The following is a 13,265-nucleotide window of genomic DNA, read 5'->3' on the forward strand; positions in this document are numbered from 1 at the left end:
AAACCCGGGAGGCGGAGCTTGCAGTGAGCTGAGATCCGGCCACAGCACTCCAGCCTGGGTGACAGAGCGAGACTCTGTCTCAAAAAAAAAAAAAAAAAAAAAGAATTCACACTCTCTCACATACTGTGTAAAGTTGTCAAGAGGTACAGAGAATGTCCTAACAGAACTCAGCACACAGGGGAGGTTGTGACACTCAGATGCATAGCCTGCCAACAGTAAAGACTGCCATCCTTCCACATAAACACAGCTCACTGTTGAGGTTCTGAATCTCACCCAGAGGCAGACATACTTGAAAAATCAAATCACATGTGTAAATTCCATTCTAAGGGAGTTGTCTCTCAGAGCAAGATCCAGCACATCTGTGAGTCTGTGACTCCACTGAGGGGACACAGCTTGCAGGAGGGATTGGGGTTCTCACACAGATCCAGACAATCACTGAGATTGTGACTCAGGTTCTTAGACCCAACATCCAGGAGGTGTTCTATGTCACACCTAGATCTAGAAAATGTGTGAAATTGTTAATCTCATACCTCAACCTTCATGCAGTTGTGACTGTGACATACACCTCTGCCCAGCACCTGAGTGATTTGACTCTTCTGCCTGGGCCCAGCATACAGATGGGATAGTACCATATTGCTGGACCCTGCTTTAGGTGATGTGAGTCTTCTCTTGCCTTAGTGCATTTCACAGACAGCATTGAGACATATCGCTGGGCCTACTGCCCAGGTAATGTGATTTTCCTCTACTTCCTGGGCTTTTCCCAAGAAGGGATTGTAATATATTGCTGGGTCCAGCACCTAGGGAATGTGACTCTTGTCTCCTGCCTGGTTCCTCCTGCACATTGTGTATTGTGACCTGCGACTGTTTCTAACACCTTGGTGATGTGAATCTCCTGCATGGGTCCTGCTGACAGAGGTGTTATAACGTATCTTTTCGTTCGTCACCCAGGTAATATAATTCTCCTCTTTTGCCTAGGCCCTGCCAAAAGGGGGAATCATGGCAAATCACTGAACCCAGCACCTAGGTGATGTGACTCTCTTGTTTTGCCTGGGCTTCGCATATTTGGGGTATTATAAAACATTACTAGGTCTAAAACCTATGGGATTGCATACTCCTGCCTAGGCTCTGCCCACAGGGACCTTGTGACATATGTCTGCATCCATGACCTAGAAGATGTGACATTTCATATTTGCCAGTACCCTGGCCAGCACCGGAAAGATTGTGACATATCCCTGGAAGCAGACACTAGGTGATGTGGCTCTTCTGCCTCTATCTTGCCCCCAGGGAGCAATGTGACAGTGCTGAGCTCAGCACCCAGGTGACGTGAGTCTGTTGCCTGTGCTGTGCTTTCCGGAGAGAATTGTAACATATCCCTGGCTGAGCACCCAGGTGATGTGACACTCCTGCTTGGCTCCCTCCCTCAGGGAAGAGTGTGAGATATCCTTGGCTGAAATCCAGGTGATGTAACTCTCCTGCTAGCTCCCTACCTACAGGTGAAGTTGTGACATATACTGTAGTCAGCTTACAAGTGCAATGATGACTCTCATATGTCAAATCAGTTATTAGAGGAGATACTGTCTCTCATAGCTCGACTTAGACAAATGAACAACATCCTGGGTCTTCTCTTTGTATGAAGGTTATAAAGGATTGCAACCCACCCACGTATCACATAATGCCTTCAAGTGTTACAGAAAGTGTCATCACAGGGCACAGCAAACAGATGAAATTGTGTTTCTCATATGTGCACCTCACCAGCCATTAGGATTATCCCCCTCACACATGGAAAGAGCCCACTGCTGAGGTCTTGAATTTCCCATGCAAACACAGTCCACGGTTGGAATTGTGGCTGTCACATGTGAGCCTCCAGCTACAATTGGAATGATGACACATTTCTAAACCCAGAACATAAGCAGATGAGGACTCTACTGTCTAGACCCAGCCAATAGGAGAGATGTTGACGCTCATATCTGGACTTAGGGCCGCAGATACGGTCATGGGTGCTTACAAACATGATCTCACAGTTAATTGTCATTCTCATTCATAGTGTACAAAGTTTTTGGGTAGTATAAAGAGTGTATTAACAAGGCCCAGAACACAGGAGATTGTGATAGTTGTACGCACACCCACCCAACAGTATGCATCGTCATTTTCCCACATGAACACAGCTCACTTTTGAAGTTCTGGATCTGATACCTATAGGCAGTCAAAGGTCGGAAACTTGACTCTCAGATGTGGATCCAGTCCACGGGTGAGTTGGTGACACTCAGATCAAGATTCAGCACACCTATGAGGCTGTGACTTCACTAATTAGACAAAGTCTGCAGGAGGAGTTGAGGCTCTCAGGCACAATTTTAGTCCACTGTTGAGATTATAACTCCTATTCTTAGACACAACATATAGAAGGGGTTAAACTCCTATACCTAAAATCATGACATGTATGAGATTGTTAGTATCATCCCTGGACCTTCCTGCAGATTTAACTGTGACATTTTCCTCTCCCCAGCACCTGAGTAATCTGTCTTCCCTCGGACCAGCCCAGGGAAACAATATATCTTTGTCTAGATTACAGGTGCAACATTGACTCTCATGCCTCAAAATTGCCAATAGCCAGAGGTGACGTGCGTCTCCTCTCCTGCCTTGACACTGCCCATAGGGGGCACTGTGACATATATCTGGGCCTACACCGAGGTTATATGACTGTCGTGCCTGTGCCCTGACCACGTAAGCAATTGTGACATATTGCTGGGTCCGACACCTGGTAATGTAATTCTACTGCCTAGGTTCTAGAATATCATGACATATCTCTTCACCCATCACCCAGATGATGTGACTCTCATTTCCTACCTGGTCCCTGCTCACATGGGGAGTTTTGACATATCACTTGTCCCAGTACCAAACAAATCTGACTCTTCATAAGTTCTGCTTGCAAGAGAGATTAAGACATCTTGGCCGGGCGCGGTGGCTCAAGCCTGTAATCCCAGCACTTTGGGAGGCCGAGACGGGCGGATCACAAGGTCAGGAGATCGAGACCATCCTGGCTAACACGGTGAAACCCTGTCTCTACTGAAAAACATACAAAAAATTAGCCGGGCATGTTGGCAGGCGCCTGTAGTCCCAGCTACTCGGGAGGCTGAGGCAGGAGAATGGCGTAAACCCAGGAGGCGGAGCTTGCAGTGAGCTGGGATCTGGTCACTGCACTACAGCCTGGCAGCCTGGGCGACAGAAAGAGACTCCGTCTTAAAAAAAAAAAAAGACATTTTGTGGAGCTTAACAACAATGTGACATTACTGTTTTGTCTTGGCCTGGACCTCAAAAGGCATTGTGACATATTGCTGGGCCCAGCAACAAGGTGACATCGGTTGTTTGTGTGAACACTGATAACAGAGAGCATTGTGGCATATCTTTGGGAGGATCAACTGTTTGATGCGACTCTTTTTTTATACCAAGGCTTTGCTCATAGGAGAGATTGTGACATATCTTTTGGCCCAGAAATCAGGTGATGTGTCTCTCCTGCCTGAGCTTTGCTCACGGGGAGCATTGTGACATATCACTGGGCCTAGAACCCAGATGATGGGACTCTACTGAGTGTGCCTTGCTTTCAGGAGGAAGGCCAACCACCCAGGTGATAACTCTTCTGCCTGGTTCCTGTTCTCAGGGAAGATTGTGACATATCCCTGGCCCAGCACCCAGATGATGTAACTCTCCTGTGCACGCCCCATCCACAGGTGAGACTGTGACATATATCTTTGTTTAGATCATAGGTGCAATGTTGACTCTCATGACTCAAACTAGCCAATAGAAGAGATGCTGTTTCTCACAGCTAGGCTTAGGTAAATGGATAAAATCCTGGCTCTCCTCTTTAGGATTGTCAGAGAAAATTACACTCTATCACATATTGTGTAAGCCCTCGGGTAATATAGTGTCATAACAGGGCCCAGCAAACAGATGCAATTATGTTTTTTGTATGCATGTTTTGCCAGTTGTTGAGACTGTCGGCCGGGTTGGTGGCTCATGCTTGTAATCCCATCACTTTGGGAGGCCAAGGTGAGTGGATCACTTGAGGTCAGGAGTTCAAGACCAGCGTGGCCAACATGGTGAAACTGTGTCTCTACTAAAATACAAAAATTATCTGGGTGTGGTGGTAATCCCAGCTACTCGGGAGGCTGAAGCAGGAGAATTGGCTGAACCTGGGAGGCAGAGTTTGCAGTGAGCCAAGGTCTTGCCACTGCACTCCAACATGGGTGACACAGCAAGACTCTGTCTCAAAAATAAAAATAAAAATAAAAAAGACTGTCACTCTCATCCATGAACAGAGCCCACTGATGAAGTCTTAAATCTTACAGGTGGATGCAGTGCGGAGTTGAAATTGTGACTGTCGTATATGAACATCAGGCAACAGCAGAGGTGGTGACTCCTTAGTAAGCCAAGCTTATAGACAGGGAACAACTCTCACATGTGGGCCAAGCCATTGCAGAGATGTTAACTCTAATAACTGGGCATAGAGCCACATGCACAATCATGGGTCCAAACTGGCACAAATGTCTCCTAGTTACAGAGGATTGTGACTCTTATGCATACCTTATAAAACCCTTGGCTGGTACAGAGCATTTTCTAACTGGGCCCAGAGTACAGTTGAGATTTTGACACTCATATGTACACCCAGTCGAGAGTAAAGGTTGTCATCTTTCCACATGAACACAGCCTACTGTTGAGGTTTTGAATCTCACACACAGACACAGTTGCAAGGTGGAAAATTTACTCTCATGTGGATACAGTTCAAAGGTAAGTTGGTGACTTTCAGACTAAAATTTGATCCACCTGTGAGGCTGTGATTCCACCGAGGAGACACAGTGGTAAGAGGAATTGAGTCTGTCATGCACTGATTCAGTTCATTTCAGAGATCGTGACTAGACTAGTGTACTTAGAACCAACATACAGGAGGTGTTGACTCTCACACCTAGAATCGGGATATGTACAGGATTGTTAATCTCATCTCCTGTCCTTCCTGCAGGTGTGATTTTGACATACACCTCTGCCTCGTACCTGAGTAATGTGACTCTTCAGCACTGGTCCAGCCTGCAGATAGGATTGTGCCGTACTGCTGGACCCAGCACCTAGGTGATATAACTCTATTCTCCTGCTTTGGTGCTACCCAAAAAGGACATTGTAACATATTTCAGAGCGTTGGATCCAGGTAATGTGAGTCTCCTCTCCTGCCTTGCTGGTGCCCACAGAAGAAGTGGGATATGTACAGAATTGTTGATCTCATCTGTGGACCTTCCTGCGTGATTGGGCCTGGCCTCTGTATACACAAGCGTGATTGTGCCATTTGACTCTGTATAGTTTACTCTTCTGCCTGCATTTAGCCCACAGATGAAATTGTGACATATCGCTGGACCAGAAACTAGGTGATGTGACTCTATTCCCTTGCTTCTGTGCTTTCACACGGAGCATTATGACATATCATTAGGCCTAGCACCCAGATGATGGAAATTCTGTTTTCTGCCTTGGTACTGCCCACTTTTTGGCCCAGTGAGCATTGTGACATATTGCTGCTGCCCGCTACAGGTTACGTGACTCTCTTGCCTGTGCTTTGCCAACATGGGCCACTGTGATATATTTGCTGGGTCCCAAACCCAGGTGATGTAACTCTTTTGTTTGGGTTCTGCCTGTCACATATCTCTTTGCCCATCACCCAGGTGATGTGCCTTTCTTCTCCTGCCTACTTCCTTCTCACAAAAACTATTATTGACATATTGCTGGTCCCAGTACCTAGCTGGTGTGACCCAACTCTTCTTTCTAGGTTCTGCCCGCAGCAGAGATTGTAACATGTTATTGGGCACCTTGGGTCTGCCCTCAGAAGTCATTATGACATATTCCTGGGCCCAACACCAAGGTGATGTGCGTCTCTTGCCTGGACCCTGCCCATGGTGGGCATTGTGACATATCTCTTGGCCCATGAGATTGTTCATGTTTTCCCCTCCCCGTTTTTTCCTGGTATTTGCCCATAAGAGACATTGTGATGCATTTCTGGACCCAGCACCTAGGTGATGTCTTTCTGGGACCTGTCTATATGGGTATTGTGATACATCACTTGGCCCAGTACTTACTTGATGTGAGTCTCCTCTCACGCCTAGACCCTGCTCACAGGTAAGATTGTGACACATAGCTTGACCAAGCCCCTAGGTCATGTTACTCTCTTCTTCTTGAGCTCTTCCCACAGGGAACATTGTGACACGTCTCTTGGTCTCTAACCTAAGTGATGTGACTCTCCTGCTTGGGCCCTCCGTTCAAGGGGCATTGTGATATATTGCTGGACTGAGAACCTAGGTGATGTGACTCTCCTCTACTGCTCGGGATATACCCAAGAAGAGATTTTAATGTGTCGTTGGGCCCCACACTTATGTGATGCGACTCTCCTGCATGGGCTTTGCCCACAGGGGTATGATGATGTACCTTTTCTTTCATCACCCAGGTGATGCTACTCTCTACTTATGCCTGAGTCGTGACAAAAAGAGGGATTGGGCCATATCCCTGGACCCTGAACCTAAGAGGTGGAGGTTGCAGTCAGCCAAGATTACACCACTGCACTCCAGCCTTGGTGACGGAGTGAGACTTCGCCAAAACAAAAATCAAAACAAAACAAAATCAGGTATTGTGATGTGTCACTGGGACTGACACCTAGGTTATGACACTCTCTTCTGCCTGGGCCCTGCATAAATTGTATATTTTGACATATCACTGGGTTCAACATACAGCTGATGCAACTGTCTCACATAGGCACTGCTCATGGGCATATTAGGACATATATTTTCCTTCATCACTTAGGCTATGTGAATCCTCCCTTCACCCTGGACACTGCCAAAGGGAAAGATTGAGACATATCACCGGAACTAGCACTTAGGCAATGTGACTCTTCTCTTCTGCCTGAGAACCACATTTTTGGGTATTGTGACATTTCACTGGACCAAACACCTAAAAAATTGGAGGCTCCTGCCTCAGCCCTGTCCACAAGGGTTTTTGTGACAAATTTTATCTGCATCCATTACATAGAAGATGTGACTCCTTTTCTATCTGCCCACAGGAAAGATTATGACATATTGCAGGGTCCAGCCACCAGGTGATGTGTGTCTCCTCCATGTGTTACTTTCAGGAAGAAATGGTCACCTATCACTGGTTGAGAACCTAGGTGATGTGACTCTCCTGCCTGGTCACTGCCCTCGGGGAAGAACTTTTTATACCGTTGGTCCAGCATCCAGGAAATGTGATTCTCCTGAGTGCTTTCTGCCAACAAGTTGGTTGGTTACATATATCTTGGCCCAGATCACAGGTGTGATGATGACTCTAATACTTTGTACCAGCCAATAGAAGAGATACTGTCTCTCACAGCTAGGCTTAGAGAAAGGAGTAAAATCCTGGGTCTCCTCTCTGTATGAAGGTTATAGAGAATTACTACTCTCTCATGTGTTGTATAAAGCCCTTGGATGGTACAGCGAGAGAGGAAGACATAGCAAACAGGTTAGATCATGTTTCTTGTAAGCACACCTTGCCAATTTTAGAATTCTCACTCTCACACATGGACAGAACCCACTGATGAGTTCCTGATTCTCACGCACAGATGCAGTCCACAGTTGAAATTGTGACTATCATATGTGAACATCTGGCCACAGTTGAGATGGTGACTCATTTCTAAACCCAGCTCATAGGCAGGTGAGGACTACTCTCTTCTCTGGACCCAGCCAATTGGAGAGATGTTGACTCTCATACCTAGACTTAGGGCCACATAAGATCATGGGTCCATAGGAGCACAAAAGTCTCAGAGCAGACTGTGACTCGTGCATACCATACAAAGCCCTCAAGTGGTACAGAGAGTGTCCTGACAGAGACAAGCACACAGGTGAGATTGTGACACTCATATTCACACCCAGTCAACAGCAAATCATTCACTTAAATGAATGCAACCCACTTCTGAGGTTCTGAATCTCACATTTGGAGGCAACTGAATGTTGGAAAATGGACTCTCACTCATAGATTGTGTCCACAGTTGGGTTGGTGACTCTTTAACCAAGATTCAGCACACCTTTGTGGCTGTAAGTTCACCAAGGCACAGGCTTTACAAGAGAAATTGAGGCTCATTCACAAATCCAATCCACCATTGAGATTTTGACTCCTTGTACTTAAACCCAACATGTAGGAGGTGTTGACTCTCATTCCTTGATTCAATACAATGTCATCTTTTTTATTGGTTTTGAGATGGAGTCTTGCTCTGTTACCCAGGCTGCAACTTCCGCCTCCCAGGTTCAAGTGATTCTCGTGCTTCAGCCTCCCAAGTAGCTGTGACTACATCACCATGTCCAGCTAATTTTTGTATTTTTAGTAGAGACAGGGTTTCGCCACGTTGGCGAGGCTGGTCTCGAACTCTTGACCTCATGTGATCCACCTGCCTTGGCCTCCCAAAGTGCTGGGATTACAAGCATGAGCCACCGCACCCAACTGACAATGTCATTTTTAATGTCACCACAGGACCTTCTTACAGGTGTGATCGTGACATGTGACTCTGCCCAGCATCTGAGTTATTTGACTGTCTCACCTGGGCCCGACTCGTAGTGACATATCATGGGACCCAGACTTTTGGTAATGTCACTCTATTTTGCCTTGATACAGTCCACAGGGCGCATTGTGGCATATCACTGGGCCATGCACCCAGGTGATGTGAGTCTCCTCTTCTTGACGCTGCCCACAGGTGTACCGTAACATATTGTTAGGCCTAGGTTGTGTGACTCTCTTGCTTGTGTCCTTCCCACATGGGCTATTGTGACATATGGCTGAGTCCAACACCCAGGTGATGTAACTTCATTCTGGACCCTGTTTACAGAAGTCATTGTAATATATATATTCACCAATCACTGAGGGAATGTGCCTTTTTTTTTCCCTGCCTTCTCTCTACTCACAGGGGGTACTTTCTGCCCACAAATGAGATTGTGACATATCTAACCATCTAACCCTAAGATGATGTTACTTCTTTGCTCTGGCTGTACCCTTAGAAGACACTGAAACATACTTCTGGGTCCAGCACCAAGATTATGTGGGTTTTCTGCCTGAACCCTGACCACAGGAAGCATTGTAACATATCTCTTTACCCATTGCAATTTCTCCTATGGGCAAAGCCCAGGTAAATGCCCTCTTTTTTCTACATGATGTGACTCTCCTCTTCTGGGGTTTGTCTACAGTGGGAATTGTGATATATCACTTGATGTAGCTCCTATGTGATGTGACTCTTCTTTCTTGCTTGGGCCCTTTTCAGTGGGGTGATTGGAACATAAAGCGGAGCCCTGCATCTAGGTTATGTCTTTCCTCTTGTTTATGAGCCCTACCCACAGAAGGCATTGTGACATATCCCTAGCCTCTTACCTAGGTAATATGACATTTTTGCCCAGGCCTTCCCCTCAGGGGGTATTGTGAAATATTGCTGAACTGAGAACCTACGTGATGTAACTCTCCTCTACTGCCTGGGCCCTGTATACGTTGTGTACTGCAACGTGTCTCTGGGTCCAACACTGAGGTGATGTGACTGCCTTGCATGGACCCTCCCACAGAAATATTATAACACATCTTTGAATTTGTTATCTGGGTGGTGTGACTCTTCTCTTCTGCTTGAGGCCTGCCAAAAGAAAAGATTGTGACAGATCAGTGCGTCCAGCACCTAGGCGATATGACTCTCCTCATTTGCCTGAGATCATCATATTTGGATGTTGTGACATATTAGAACAAACACCTAGGGGTTGGAAGGTTCCTGACTGAGCCCTTCCCACAGGGGGCCTTGTGACATATTTCTCTATCCATCACCCAGGAGATGAAACTGTCTACTTCTGCATTCTGCCCACTGGGAAGATCGTGACAATCGCTGGGCCCAGGAACCAGGTATTGTGTCTGTCCTCTCTGGGCCTCACCCACAGTGATCCTTGTGACTATCTCCTCGCCCAGCATCCAGGTGATCTTACGCTTCTGCCCATGTCCAGAAGATCTTACTCTTCTGCCCAATTTAGGAGGAAATTGTAACATCCTCGGTTGAGTGCCCAGTGGTGTGACTCTCCTTCCTGGTCCATGCCCTCAGGGAAGATTGAGACATAACCCTGGCCCAGTCCACAGTTAATGTCACTCTTGTCCTTGCTGTCTACCCACGGGTAGGACTGTGGCATATATCGTGGCCAAGCACAAAGATGTAATGATGACTGTCATACCTTAAGGAAGGCAATAGGAGAGATAATGCTGCTCCTAGGCAGGCTTAGGAAAATCAGGAAGTCTTTTTTCTGTACAAAAGTCATAGAGAATTACATTTTCTCACATCTACAAAGACCTAGTGTGTAACAGAGAATGTCATAACAAGACCCAGCACAAAGGCGAGACTGTGTTTGTCCTATGCAGACCCCACTAACCTTCAGAATTGTCATCCTCACACGTGGACAGAGCCCACTGGTGAGGTCCTGAATCACACATGAATGCAGTTCGCAGTTGGAATCGTCACTGTCATAAGTGAACTTCTGGCCACAGCTGGGATGGTAACTCATTTCTAAACCCAGCTCGTAGGAAAGTGAGGACTCTCCTCTCTGGACCCAGCCATTTGGAGAATGTTGACTCTCATATCTGGACTTGGAACCACAGGAAAGACTCCGGATCTCTTTCTTGTATGAAGGTCATAGGGGGTCACCATTCTTGCAGATTGTATAAAGCCCTCAGGTGACACAGAGAGTGTCATAAGAGAACACAGCACACAGGTGAGATAGCGTTTCTCGAACGCACACCCAGGCAGCAGTAAAGATTGTCATTCTCCCACGTAAATACATCCCACTGTCGAGGTTCTGAATCTCACACAAAGAGGCTGTCAAAAGTTAGAGAATTGACTCTCATATGTAGGTTGGTGACTCCCAGACCAAGATTCAGCACACATGTGAGGCTGTGACTGCACTGAAAGGACAAGTCTGCAGAATAAACTGTGGCTCGCTTGCAAAAATTCTGTCAACCATTGAGACTGTGACTCACACACTTAGATCCAACATCCAAGGCTGGCCACGGTGACTCACGCCTGTAATCCCAGCACTTTGCAAGGGCGAGGTGGGCAGATCACCAGAGGTCAGGAGTTCAAGACCATCCTGGCCAATGTGGTGAAACCCCGTCTCTACTAAAGATACAAAAATTAGCCAGGTGTGGTGGCAGGTGCCTATAATCCCAGCTACTCTGGAGGCTGAGGCAGGAGAATCTCTTGAACCTGGGAGGTGGAGGTTGCAGTGAGCCGAGATCACGTCATTGCACCCCAGCCTGGGGGACAAGAGTAAGACTTCATCTCAAACAAACAAAAACAAACAAACAAATAAATAAATAGATCCAACATCCAGGAGGTGTTGACTCTCATACCTAGAACCTGGGCACATATGGAATTTCTAACCTCATTCCTGGACTTTCCTGCAGGTGTGATTGTGTACATCTGCTAAGCACCTTAGTGATTTGAGTCTCCTGCCTTGACCCAGTCCACAGATAAAATTGTGACATATCGCTTGACTCTGCACCTTGAAGATATGACTTTCTCTTCCAGCCTTGGTGCTGCCCACAGGGTGGATTATGACATACGGCTAAGCCCGCACTCAGGTTATGTGACTCTTTTCTTTTGCCTGTGCCCTGAATATTTCACATGTTAGGACATTTTACCAGGCTGAACACCTATAAAATGAGAGGCTCCTGCCTGGGCCCTGTTTACAGAGGGCCTTGTGACATATCTCTTCATCAATCTCACCTAGGAGATGTGACTCTCCATTTTTGCCTGCACTCTGCTCACAGGAAAAATTGTGAATTGTCACTAGGCCCAGGTACCAGGTGATGTGTTTCTCCTACCTGGGCCTTGACCACAGAGAGCATTGTTACCTATTGCTGGGCTCAGCACCCAGGGGATACGACTCTACTGTCAGTGTCCTGCTTAGGAGAAAGTCATAACATATTCCTGGCTGAGTGTTCAGTTGATGTGGCACTCCTGTGTGGTCCCCGCCCTAAGAAAAGATTGTGATGTATTCCTGGCCAAAAACCCAGGTGATGTAACTCTTGTCTCTCCATATTCACAGATGAGATTTTAAAATAATTTGGCCCAGCTCACAGGTGTGATGATGACGCTCATACCTCATACCTCACGGGTTCAGATGGAAGAATTCTCACCTGGTTATGAACTGGATTTAGAAATGAGCCATCATGCTGGGCGTGGTGGCTCTCATACCTCAAACCAGCTGGTAGGAGAGATGCTGTTTCTTATTGCTAGGCTTAAAATAATGAATATAATGCTGGCTCTCTTTCTTTTACAAAGGTTATAGGGAATATCCACTTTCTTACATACTATATAAATCGCTAACTGTACAAAGAGTGCTATTCTAGGCTTCAGAACACAGGCAACATTGTGTTTCTCATATGCACACCCCAGCAACTATTAAAATGGTCACCCTCACACATGGATAGAGCCCACTGGCGAGGTCCCGAATCTCACATACGAACACAGACCACAGTTGAAATTGTGACTGTCATATGTGAACATCCGGCCAGAGTTGGAAATATGACCTTTTTCTTTCTTTTTTTGGGGGGGATGGAGTTTCATTCTTGTTGCTCAGGCTGGAGTGCAATGGCATTATCTTGGCTCACTGCAACCTCCATCTCCTGGGTTAAGGTGATTCTCCTGCCTCAGCCTCCCAAGTAGCTGGGATTACAGGTGCCCGCCACCATGCCTGGCCAATTTTTTGTATTTTTAGTAGAGATGGGGTTTCATCATGTTGGCCAGGCTGGTCTCAAGCTCCTGACCTCAGGTGACCCACCCGCCTCAGCCTCTCAAAGTGCTGGGATTACAGGCATGAGCCACCAGGCCTGGCATGACGACTCAATTCTAAATCCAGTTCATAGGCAGGTGAGAATTCTTGTAACTGAACCCGTGATTATTCTATCTATAGAATGTCCATGTCCAATTGGGGACATGCTGACTCCCATCCCTGGGCTTAAGGCCACAGCGAACACCGTTCACAGGAGGTATGGAGAATCTCATACATGAATCCACTTTATTGGTGTGATTGTCACTATCATACTTAGACCCAACATAGAAAACGTAGTGACTCTTATACCTGGAACTGGGACCTGTGCAGGACTGTTAATTCATCACTGGACCTTCCTGCAGGTGTGATTGTGACATACACTTCTAACCAGCACCTGAGTGACTTGACTTTTCTACCTGGTCACAGCCC

The sequence above is a fragment of the Piliocolobus tephrosceles genome, chromosome 21 (genome assembly GCF_002776525.5).
Source record: "Piliocolobus tephrosceles isolate RC106 chromosome 21, ASM277652v3, whole genome shotgun sequence".
NCBI lineage: Eukaryota > Metazoa > Chordata > Mammalia > Primates > Cercopithecidae > Piliocolobus > Piliocolobus tephrosceles.